The following is a 10,143-nucleotide window of genomic DNA, read 5'->3' as shown; positions in this document are numbered from 1 at the left end:
CCGACATACTTCTATACTAGTTACTAGTTCTCAAGAATATTCCAAACTCTCTCAAATGAGGGCATTTGCAATTGCAGTTCACTTGATCCAAGGCACTTTCCACCTACTCTTTGCGTTACTGCTGCTTCTTATCATTCAGGTCCCTGTTTATATGGCACCTTCTCAGAAAGGTACTCACTGGCCACTCCTTCCTAAGTCAATTCCTTCTGGTTGTTCTTTACCCCAATATCCTTTCTGCTCCTTCAGCACATATCCAAAATCCCTTATTTGATTGGCAACACTAGCCTGTTTCATTAGAACCAGGTCTTTTCACCTGCCCTTTCCCTTCATTTCCCAGTACCCAGGACATAGAGTTCAGTAAATTTTGGTGAGTTAATAACAAAGTCGAGAAGCAGGTATCTCCATTTTACAAATGATAAAACTGACTCTAAAACATGGAAAGTAACGTGGTTCACACTACGTGGCAAAGAGCAGAACTGGAATTCAGACCTGTTGTTTCTTATAAAGCCTAAAGAGAATGTAATACTTCTAGAAACTTAAACACAGCACGTCCTAGGTACACACACACACACACACACACACACACTATACATATATAAAATATATACATGCACACACTATATACATGCACGCACATTTATTCTGATTTTATGACACACATTTTCATTACACATTAAGGCTTGGACTGACTATAAGTTCTGGAAACTGCCGGAAGGCACGCGTGTCTTTAGAGATACGATCACCCTAGAAAACCACTGTCCTCAGCCGCCAGTACCACCGCGGCCGAGCCCGCTGCCGGGCTTTCCCCCAAAGGCCGCACGTGTTCACGGCGGAGCAGCGGCAGCGGCGCCTCCGGGCGTCAGGCTCCCTTCGACGTGCGGCCCAGGGAGTCCACCGCGGCGCCGGGCACGTCCCGCCACGCGCAGGGCTCGGACGCGCACGCGTATTTCCGGAGAGCCCCATGGGTCCGGCGTCATGGTAAGACTGCGCGCGGCCGAACGGCGGGCCGACGGGCACGCGCCCGTCGCCGCGGCCCGCCGCGCTCCGCGGGGTCTCGCCGCCTCCCCGAGCGGCACTCCATTCAACCCTGGGCGCTGCGCCTACGCGCGGGAGGGCCGCCTCCGACGCGCCACGTGACGCACCATCTCTGCGCCGGGCGCCGGGAGGAGCTCCGCCCTGCGTGCGCCGCGCGTGACGTAGCACGCAGGGGCTGGCCGGCCGCCATCTTGCTCCTTTTACTCGCTCGCTTTCCGTCTCGGGCGGCACGAAGCTCTTTGGCGGATTCTCCGTTCCGCTGCGGCGGTCCTTCCGGCCGCCTGGTCCCCGACCCACTGCTCCTCTCGCGGCCGGAGCTCGGCGGAGCCCCTCGGAGCGCGCCACACGCTCGGCCAGATCCCTGCCCCGGCGGGTAAGGGGGGCGAGCGCGTAGGAGCCGCAGTCACGGCGGGTCCACGGGGAGGGCCGGTGTGGGCGCCCCGCAGCCGTGGGCGCTAGGCCGAGACTGTGGGTCCCGCGTGGGCGCCTGGCCGAGGCCAGGGCCTCCGCGTGGGCTCTCCCCGAGGCCGGGGATCCCGCGTGGCCGCTCCCCGAGGCCGGGCCCCGTTTCTGCCGGCAGGTGGGCCGCGCTCCGCGTGTCCGCAGCGTGACTTCTCCGCCGGGCCCCGCGGCCGGGCTCCCGGAAAGCCCCGTCCCGGGACTGGCGGGACGCGGCCGCAGCTCGCCCGCCGGCCTCCCGCTTCCGCCCGGCGCGGCGAGGGTGGGGTGGCCGGAGCGACTCGTGGCCCGCGCGGGGAAGCTCGGCTTGGGGGTCTGGCCGCCGCTCGTGCCTGACCTGCGTGTGAGCCCCCCTCGTGGCCCCTTGGAGGCGGTCGGTGCGGCGCGGCCTGGGGTCCCTGGGCACGCCGGCGAACTCTTTGCCGAGGAGGAGTGCGTCTCGTCCCCTTAAAGGGGTTTGCGTTTGTTTGGACCCTATTCGGGATTTTTTGGAGGTTTTCGCTGGCTCCAGCCGCTACCCTTCAGGTCGCCGCGCCGTCGGATTTTCAGCCTGAGTTCCTAGGGTCGGAGCTGCAGAGCCGCGCTGGAGGGTCCCTTGGGCTGCACCCGGAGAGTCAGGATGCGTGATTAAGTGCTTGAGCGCTTACTCTTGCCACCGAAAAAGGACGGGGTGGTCCGTAGGTGCCCGCCAAGCCCAGCTCCAGCGTTTGCTAACTTCCGCTTGTCGGTAACTGATGCTCCTCCGACTGGAGCCATTTTTAGGTGTGTGTCACGAATGCACTGCAGCATCTCTTCTGGCCCACCTCAAATACATTGATACCACCCCCAAAATTAGGAATAGACGGAAATTGAGTTATAGCTTTATCATGCAGTTGAATAAAACTCTCCTTTTCTATGATGGGGATTCAGAATTAAGGCTTTTACTTTTATTCTGAGTTTGGTCTGGGTGAGCTTGTATGTGTGGCTGTTTTCCCTCCACCTTCAGTTGACCTTTTACTGTGTGCTCAGTACAGTACTAAGGCCCGGCACACACACACACTGTCTTTTTTTAATCTAACAGCACGCCTTTGAGGGAGGCGGTGTAGTAATCCCCTCTTTACAGACAGGAAACGAAATCAGAGATTGAAGAAATTTGACCAAGGTCACACAGCACATTTTTGTGGTGCTATAGACGCTCTAAGCCACCGAACTGCCTCCCTGATCCTTGTAATTTCATCATCTGTAGTAACTAAAAACGATACAGCATTATTAGCTTATTTTTTTCTTTCGCTTGATTTCAGTACAGAAACAGTGTTGCATGTGCAGGTTAAAGTGTTGGAAGGTGTAAAAAATGGGTTATAACTACTCTGGGGGTGGGAAGGAAGTTACTTTTTGTACCCTTTTCTATTTAAAGGCCAGTTTAGTAAAACTCTTAACTCTACAGTGTGACATACAGTCTTTAAATTTTGAGATCTGGCCTGTATTATTGGTAAAATATTTCCTTACCTGTAAAACAGATGATAATAATAGTACCTATCTCAAGAGCTTGCTGTAGGATTAACAAAGATAATGTATATAGAAGGCTGGTTGGTTACTGTGCTCAGTGCATAGTAAAGGTCAGCTAAGTGGAGTGGCATAATATTAATAGAAAATGTCTCTTCCAAGCAGCAGGTAGTCCATACATTATCACAGTGGGGTATATATTCTTTGAGAACTTAAAAATAGTTTCTTCTTTTTTAAGACTTTTTAGACGTTAATATACATATTTAAATACATGCTGAATTTTGTTTCTTAACAATTTCTTCATGCTTTCCAGTCAGTAACCCTGGGATCAGTATATTGAGCATAGCTGAAAACGTAGACATCTGGCTCATTACAGCCTGTTTCCCCCTTAACCCTATGCCACCCCACTATCCTTACTAGTAAAATGTCTTTGAAGGTTATGTTATGTCCCCTATCCCTCCGAGTGATTTTCTTCTGCCCACTAAACACTGCTTCAGTTATTATTGAACATTTATAAAATGTTACACTGATTGGTACAGAACCCTGTTGCTATAGCGAAGGAGACCCGACCCAGAAGTTGTGTCTGACTGAGTTACAACTGGTAAGCTTTCAGTGAAGTGAGACTTCTCACCTTACGCATAGGATAACAATGAAAGCTTATCTCAGGCTATGTTAACTGTTGCTCAGAAGTCTTGAGAATTAATAAATTAACTTGCTGTGTCATAACATTTTAAATTTCACAATAATGTCATCGATGTATTAAGACATTTTGTGTAAAAGTATTCTCTGGAGAGTAACTTCAATGAATTTTCTATTGTGTTTTTCCACAATCCCCAGAAAGGCTAAGTATAAACCGATCATTTTGCCAGTTATTTTCCTAGTCGTTACTTTGCATTAGCTTAACAGAATGCCAGTCATGTTTTGGGGCCTGTGGGTACCTGCATGTATTTTCTGGCAAATCAGATCTAACAAGGGCTATTGACTGAGTTTCAGTGATTGTCTACTTAGCAAACGAACTTACATAATGTTAGCAGATACCTAGAGTCTAAACACAGTAATGAAATTGTCATTGTCAGTGTAATGCGCATGGCGAGGTGTTCCACGTTAGAGGAGGACGAGATGTAATCAGCATTTGTGGAGCATTATCTAGTATTTAAAAAAATACTGGGTATTATTTACTTAGCATATTATGTGGTAATTTTCTGTTTACTTGCTTGTGTTCTGATATTAGACTGTTTTCCTTTACTATGTGGTTTCCGTGTCCTCGTCACCTTGTACAGTAGTTGGTATATACCTAGATTTTATTGTGTCTTATTGAATGAATAAGATTAATTAGGAAATACAAAAGAATAGAACTAAGGTTCAACTGACCAATATCTTCCGGGAGCAAAAGAATACCCTGTCATTCCCCTTTTTTTGCCCATTAGAATAGTTGCTTTCAATAGCTTGTGTTTACTATGCCTTGTGAGATTTGTTTGCATCAGACTTTCCTCCTAATTTTTAGATTTGTTAGCAAACATTAAAGATTCTTTTAATGGTGTAAGGCCCAGTGAATCAGGAATGTGACTTTTGGTTCCGACTGCCAAGATGTTCACAGTTTTAAGGATTAATACTAAAAGTTACCATGTTACCTTTGGATTCATACTGGAAGATAAAGGTATACAAACAGGTAAGAGAAATATGGGGCAGAAAATTCATATATGTAAAATTGTCTAGTATAGATCGAGTGCCCAGTTGATTACAAGTGAGGGCATGATGGCCTGAAGAGACCAAGAATAATTGTAATTGTTCTTATCATTGAGCACTTAGCCCAGACACTGAGCCTGGGAGATGGATTATTTTGTCCCCATTACAAATTAGAAAACTGGGGTTTAAATAAATTTAAGTAATTTGTTTGAAGGTAAGTGGGATTTGAGTCATTGATCCAGAGGCTGAGTGCCTAACTTCTGTGCTTACACGGATTTCCTGGGGGCCGGTATTTCCCAAACTTAAGCCATTTACAATTTTTGCTTTATCTTCAGGCCATCTGTCTTAATATTTTTTTAATTCAACTTTAAAAAATTTTATCTTTTAATTAAATGAATTTAAAATAAAAATTTACATATTATTTGGTGTTACAGTCATGTCTGTCTCCCCACCTGCCAACATGTTTTTATTTTTAAATGAATGTATAATTTTAAATACTCGTCTGTGGACAACCTAAAATCATCTAATAAACTTCCCCACCTGCCAACATGTTTTTAAATGAATGTATAATTTTAAATACTCGTCTGTGGACAACCTAAAATCATCTAATAAACTATCAGTAGTCTTTTGTATTCCCTGCTTTGGGACCTAACTTCTGTAAGAAATGAATGCTGGATAGGATCAGGCAACAGTTGGAATTAATGAAGGCCAGAAGTGATGAAAGCATAGAATGAAGTGGATTCATCACAGGAATGGCAGCATTACAGGAATAGACATATAAATTAGAGCCTTCACTATACATGGGACAACTGTTTCCATTTTGGACTGCAAAGTGGAGTGGGTTTAATTAGAAATGTAACAGGATGTCTAAAAGACAATCTATGGCAAACGGAGGAGAACAAGAATGAATTAGTGAAGAAGGGAGTCACTACAGAAGTCCAGGTGGAAGATGATAATATAAAAAATAGGAATATTACAGCCAGATGTAGCAGAGTTCAGAAAAATACATGAGAAGTGGCCTTTGGCTTTGGCTGAGGGATGCTTTATGATCCTAAAGAAATTTAGGTCAAGCAATGAGAGTGAAAGGTTAAGCAGAGAGAGGTTGAATTCTTCAAATGAGCTGTGGACCAGGACCTTAAAATCCTGGGTGCGGTGCTGTTGTCGCTTTGTGCCAGCTGCTGCCTTTCGGGAGCAATGACTCGGCTCCTTCAAATTTTAGGTACAGGTATTCCCAGCTTTTTAAAAGTTTATATTATTCCATTTAGCTTTTACAAAGACCTGCATTAGTACCTGGTTTTGTTAACCTAAAGAAGTCCAAAGTGGGTTTTTGCTTTTACAAAAAAGTGAAAATAGTGTTCAGTGTTTGTTTTGCATCTAGCCATTCCAGAGGCACCATGCACCTCGAGCAGCTGGGATTTGCCCCACCAAGTTCCTTCCCTGGGAACTACACTGAGCATCCCAGCATGCTATCATAGCTGTGAGCATCTGGGCTTCATCTTTCTTTTGTTCATCCATTAGCAGAATGTGTCCTACGGTGTCAGGAAAGCCTGAGAAGTTATTTTGGGAGTCTGTAAATGCTCAAAAAAATGTTCCCATATAAATTAATGGTAATGCTTCTTCACTTTATGCCATTTTGGTTTATGAAAGATTTCACAGGGATGCTCACCTTTGATAGCAGGGGAACACGTGTTTTCATCTGCAGTAAGGATGACACTTGTTACCCTACCACAGGGAATTGTTGCAAAGATCCCGTTAAATGTGTTTTCATATAGCTTTTGAATTTAATATTTGGTATCACATGAGTTGACTGTATTTAAAACAGAAAGAGCCATGTAAAATTTAGAAAGTTGAAGGTAAAGGAAGATCTCTGAGTAGATGTTGAGTTTGCTTCATAAGAGAAGGATGCATACGTGATTGGGGAACGTGTGTCTGGAGAAGCTAGTCACTGATCTTCCTTCCTCTCTTTTTCCTAATGAATACTCTGAAAGTATAGGGCCACTCCCTATGGCTGTGCAGTTTGTGCCTTGCACAGAGATGCCAGGCTGAAGGAGGCCCATACTCTGCTCAGAGTCCTGTGCCCTGACTAGTCCTCCGAGGGAAAATTGTATCTTCACTTCTCTTCTGTCCCAAGGCATCAGCCCCTCATCAAGAGGAATACCTGTGTCTTCCCAGAAGGGGTTGTTTCTCTGTTTGCTCAGAGGCCCTGAGGATGCCAGTGCTCTGAAAGGCTCCTTAAGGAGACATATTAAGGATACCCTTAGAACAAAGTCAGAAGCAACTGGGAGACTGGAGAAATGGTCACTAAGGAATCAAATGATTAGAACCTTTTGCTAAGATGGGTTAAGTAGTTGGGCAAGTACAGAATTTCAGTTTATCTAATGTATTTTAAACATAAGCATTGTAGGTCATTAAATATTTCTAGTAACAGAAACAATATTAAAATATACATAGATGTCAGATTTTAAAAGGAATATATGAGTAAAGCTATACTTAATTCAATCTTCAAAAAACCACTTTACAGTTTTTCAATTTCCAATTATAATTAAACTTTTGGCACTATGACTATGGTAACGTGGCCTGTATTTTAAGTAACTTGGGTTTAAATTAGTAGATTTCCATTGAAGAACACTTATACATGAGGAGTATAGAATTAACTTCTGAAGGTTGGGAAAGTGGAAGAGAAGAGGAATTTTAAAAGAAGGAAAATAATGTCAATGATGTGTAGCTTTTGGCGGGGGGGAGACTTGTTTTATTGGTGTACAAGTTTAAAAATAAAGAAAAATTGGATTTTTTGGTGCACAATTCCATGAATTTTAATATATGTACATTAATGTAGCCCACACCACAATTACAGTACAGAATGTAGAGAGGAAATATTTTCCAACTGTAGAATCAAAGTCTTCTGACATTTTAGAAGCAGAGAAAGCATCTCCTGCTGAAGAAAAACTTTCAAGTAAGGATTTTAAAAGTCAACATGCGCTGATGGCTTGGTTTCCTGACCAGAAAAAGATATTTTGATTGTATGGTTTATATTTGTGATGAATTTGAAAACATGGAAAGAACGAAAGTAGAAAGTAGAAGACAGACAGGTGGGCTTCCATGTCTCAGGGCAGACATTTTAATGGTAGAGGAATGGAGCCAGTGATTAGTGGGGAGGACCACTAACCGTTTCTCTGTATTTACAGACTTAAAAGTCTAACCCTTGAAGGCAGCCCTTTAGTTGTATGAAAGGTTTAGGATAATTCAGGATGTCAAATGAGCATCTTGAAGAGTATGCTTCCCTTTTCTCCCATAACATCCAGCGTACTTGCCTTGCAAAAAATAAGTTGACTAAGAAACTATGGTTTGGGTTTTACTTACGATGTGTAAGTTTTATTACCATTTATTAAGCTCTTATGAAGTGCCAGACACTGAAGAGCTTTATACATCCTTTGTTAATTAGACCTCATGACGAACTAGGAGATACAGCCCACAGATGAGGAAATAAAAATTGAGAATTATATTTAATGACTAGGGAAATGCTTATGCCATATTATGCATATGCCATAATTATGCTATAAAACAAAACACCTAGCTACTAAATGTTAGAGCTGGGATTTAAACTGAATCAGTTTTAAGAGGAGTAATTGTGTAATATTAAGCAGTATTAAAAGTTTGTAAGTTGTCAAAAAGAGTGCTCTGGCAGTCACTTCACTGAGTCAGTTGTAGACACACAGCTTTACTTTGCTAGAATAGTAAATTGTCATGCAGAAGATTTGATAGCTAAACTTTTATTCCCATGTTTCAGTTTCTAAGAACAGCCTGAGCCCTTCTACCATTCTGATTAGAACTCCAACAGATTTATTTATATTACACTTGTTTTTAAAAATGGTAATTTTTAATGCTTTTGCTGTAGTGCTATTTGTAGTAGAGGCTTTCAACATATGTTGGTATTCTTAGCTTTACTATTGTAACATCAGATGGGATCTTAAAATATTCATTTCTAAGTTTAGGATTACTAAGTGATTGTAACATTTAGAGATGGAAATGACCTTAGAAATTGACTGGCTCAACTTCTTACCCAAAGCAAGAATTATCTTTACTTCTGACAAAGGCGTTTCTTGCTTTTGCTTGAATGCATCATGCATTGGGTGGCCAGGAGGACACTATAGTCAACCTTTAACATTCGTATCTTTTAATATTTGAACACTGTAATAGCATTCAGATCTCTTCACTTTTCTCTTCCATCATCTGCACTAGGATTTGACTTTCCTTTCGGAGCTTTTTTATCCCCCCACAAAGTTATGTATCTCTTCAGAAGAGTTATTGTATCTCTGAAAAAGAAGACAAACCCTGCTGATAGCTGCACAGCAGGAGAGGGTGATGTCTGTTTCCCCGGAGTACCTTCTAATGTACTTCCTGGCACTCCAGGTGCAGATTTTGTGTGCCCGTCAAAGTTACAGGCCACTTCATGTCACAGCTCTGTGGCCTGCTTAGCAAATTGTGAACGTAGGGTTCATTTTAAATTTCCGAAAACCATGAGTTTAATTTTAAGATTGCTTATTTCACCTAGGAGAAGAAAAAAAGTGTTAGAAAGTTTTCTGTTGTATTCAGTTTAGTTTTTTGTATGTGTCTTTTAATGAAGCCCAGATTAGTACAATACTGTAAACAGTATGATAAACACAAAACTGAGTGGAACTGCTAAAATTCCAGATTGGCGCATTGGATTTCTATTAAAGTAGCGACTTTTATAGAGCAGTGCTGTCACTGCCTCATATGAGCTGGGTTTGTGTTCTGTTTATGAAATTAAGTCTTTGAGCTATGGCTGTGTAACTGTTTATTCTTACATCAGATCTAATTCACCCTAGCATTCCAAGACCCTTTTTAATTGAATGCATTGTTACCCTTTCAGGTTTATGTATCATATGTGGTAACTGCTTTCCGGGTCTCCATTCAGGTTCCTGACAAAACACTTTGAAAAGGACAGGACCCAGTCTATTAGTTATTTAGACCACATTACTTTATTTGATCACATTCTTTAAAATAATTTTCAATCTCAAATATTCTACAATTCTCATTTGTGCTTATTTATTTAAGGAGGAATGTGTAAAGACTAATATTTTACGTGTTTAAGATCAACTGTGGGTAGTTCATCTAAAAGTGAACTTTAGAAAGTTTATATTTTGTGAAGGCTGATTGGCACCTGTAGCTCTAAGGAATGTGAGAATGTCTTGATTGTTTTTAAAAGGAAATTTAGTTAAAATTTGAGTGACAAAATGCTGTTTTCTGAAGTTAATACATCAATCCCCCATGTCATTGTCAGCTCCACCTGACATGAGAAAACACCATAAACTTAGGTGGCTTAAACAGAAATTTATCACAGTTTTGGAGGCTGGAAGTACAAGATCGGGGAGCCAGCGTGGTCAGCTGCCGATGAGGGCTCCCTTCCTGGCTCGCACATGGCTGCCTCCTAGCTGTGATCTCACGTGGCACAGCTGTGGC

General features: G+C 42.7%; 1 protein-coding gene across 14 annotated transcripts in view; it reads left to right on the top strand.

Annotated features, from left to right (window-relative positions):
- The first annotated feature begins 1,222 nt into the window (after positions 1 to 1,222).
- PRRC2C (proline rich coiled-coil 2C) overlaps positions 1,223 to 10,143 on the top strand; it is an 86,668-nt gene continuing 77,747 nt past the window's right edge. For all 14 annotated transcript variants that reach the window (XR_008994951.1, XR_008994952.1, XM_036901298.2 and 11 more), the window contains exon 1: positions 1,223 to 1,408. The gene's annotated coding sequence lies outside the window, so the exon portion shown is untranslated. The remainder of the gene's footprint in view (positions 1,409 to 10,143) is intronic.

Source organism: Manis pentadactyla, chromosome 19, assembly GCF_030020395.1.
Source record: "Manis pentadactyla isolate mManPen7 chromosome 19, mManPen7.hap1, whole genome shotgun sequence".
In the NCBI taxonomy this organism is placed as follows: Eukaryota; Metazoa; Chordata; class Mammalia; order Pholidota; family Manidae; genus Manis; species Manis pentadactyla.
The sequence above is the reverse complement of the archived record's forward strand: the minus strand, read 5'-3'. Positions and strand labels throughout refer to the sequence as shown.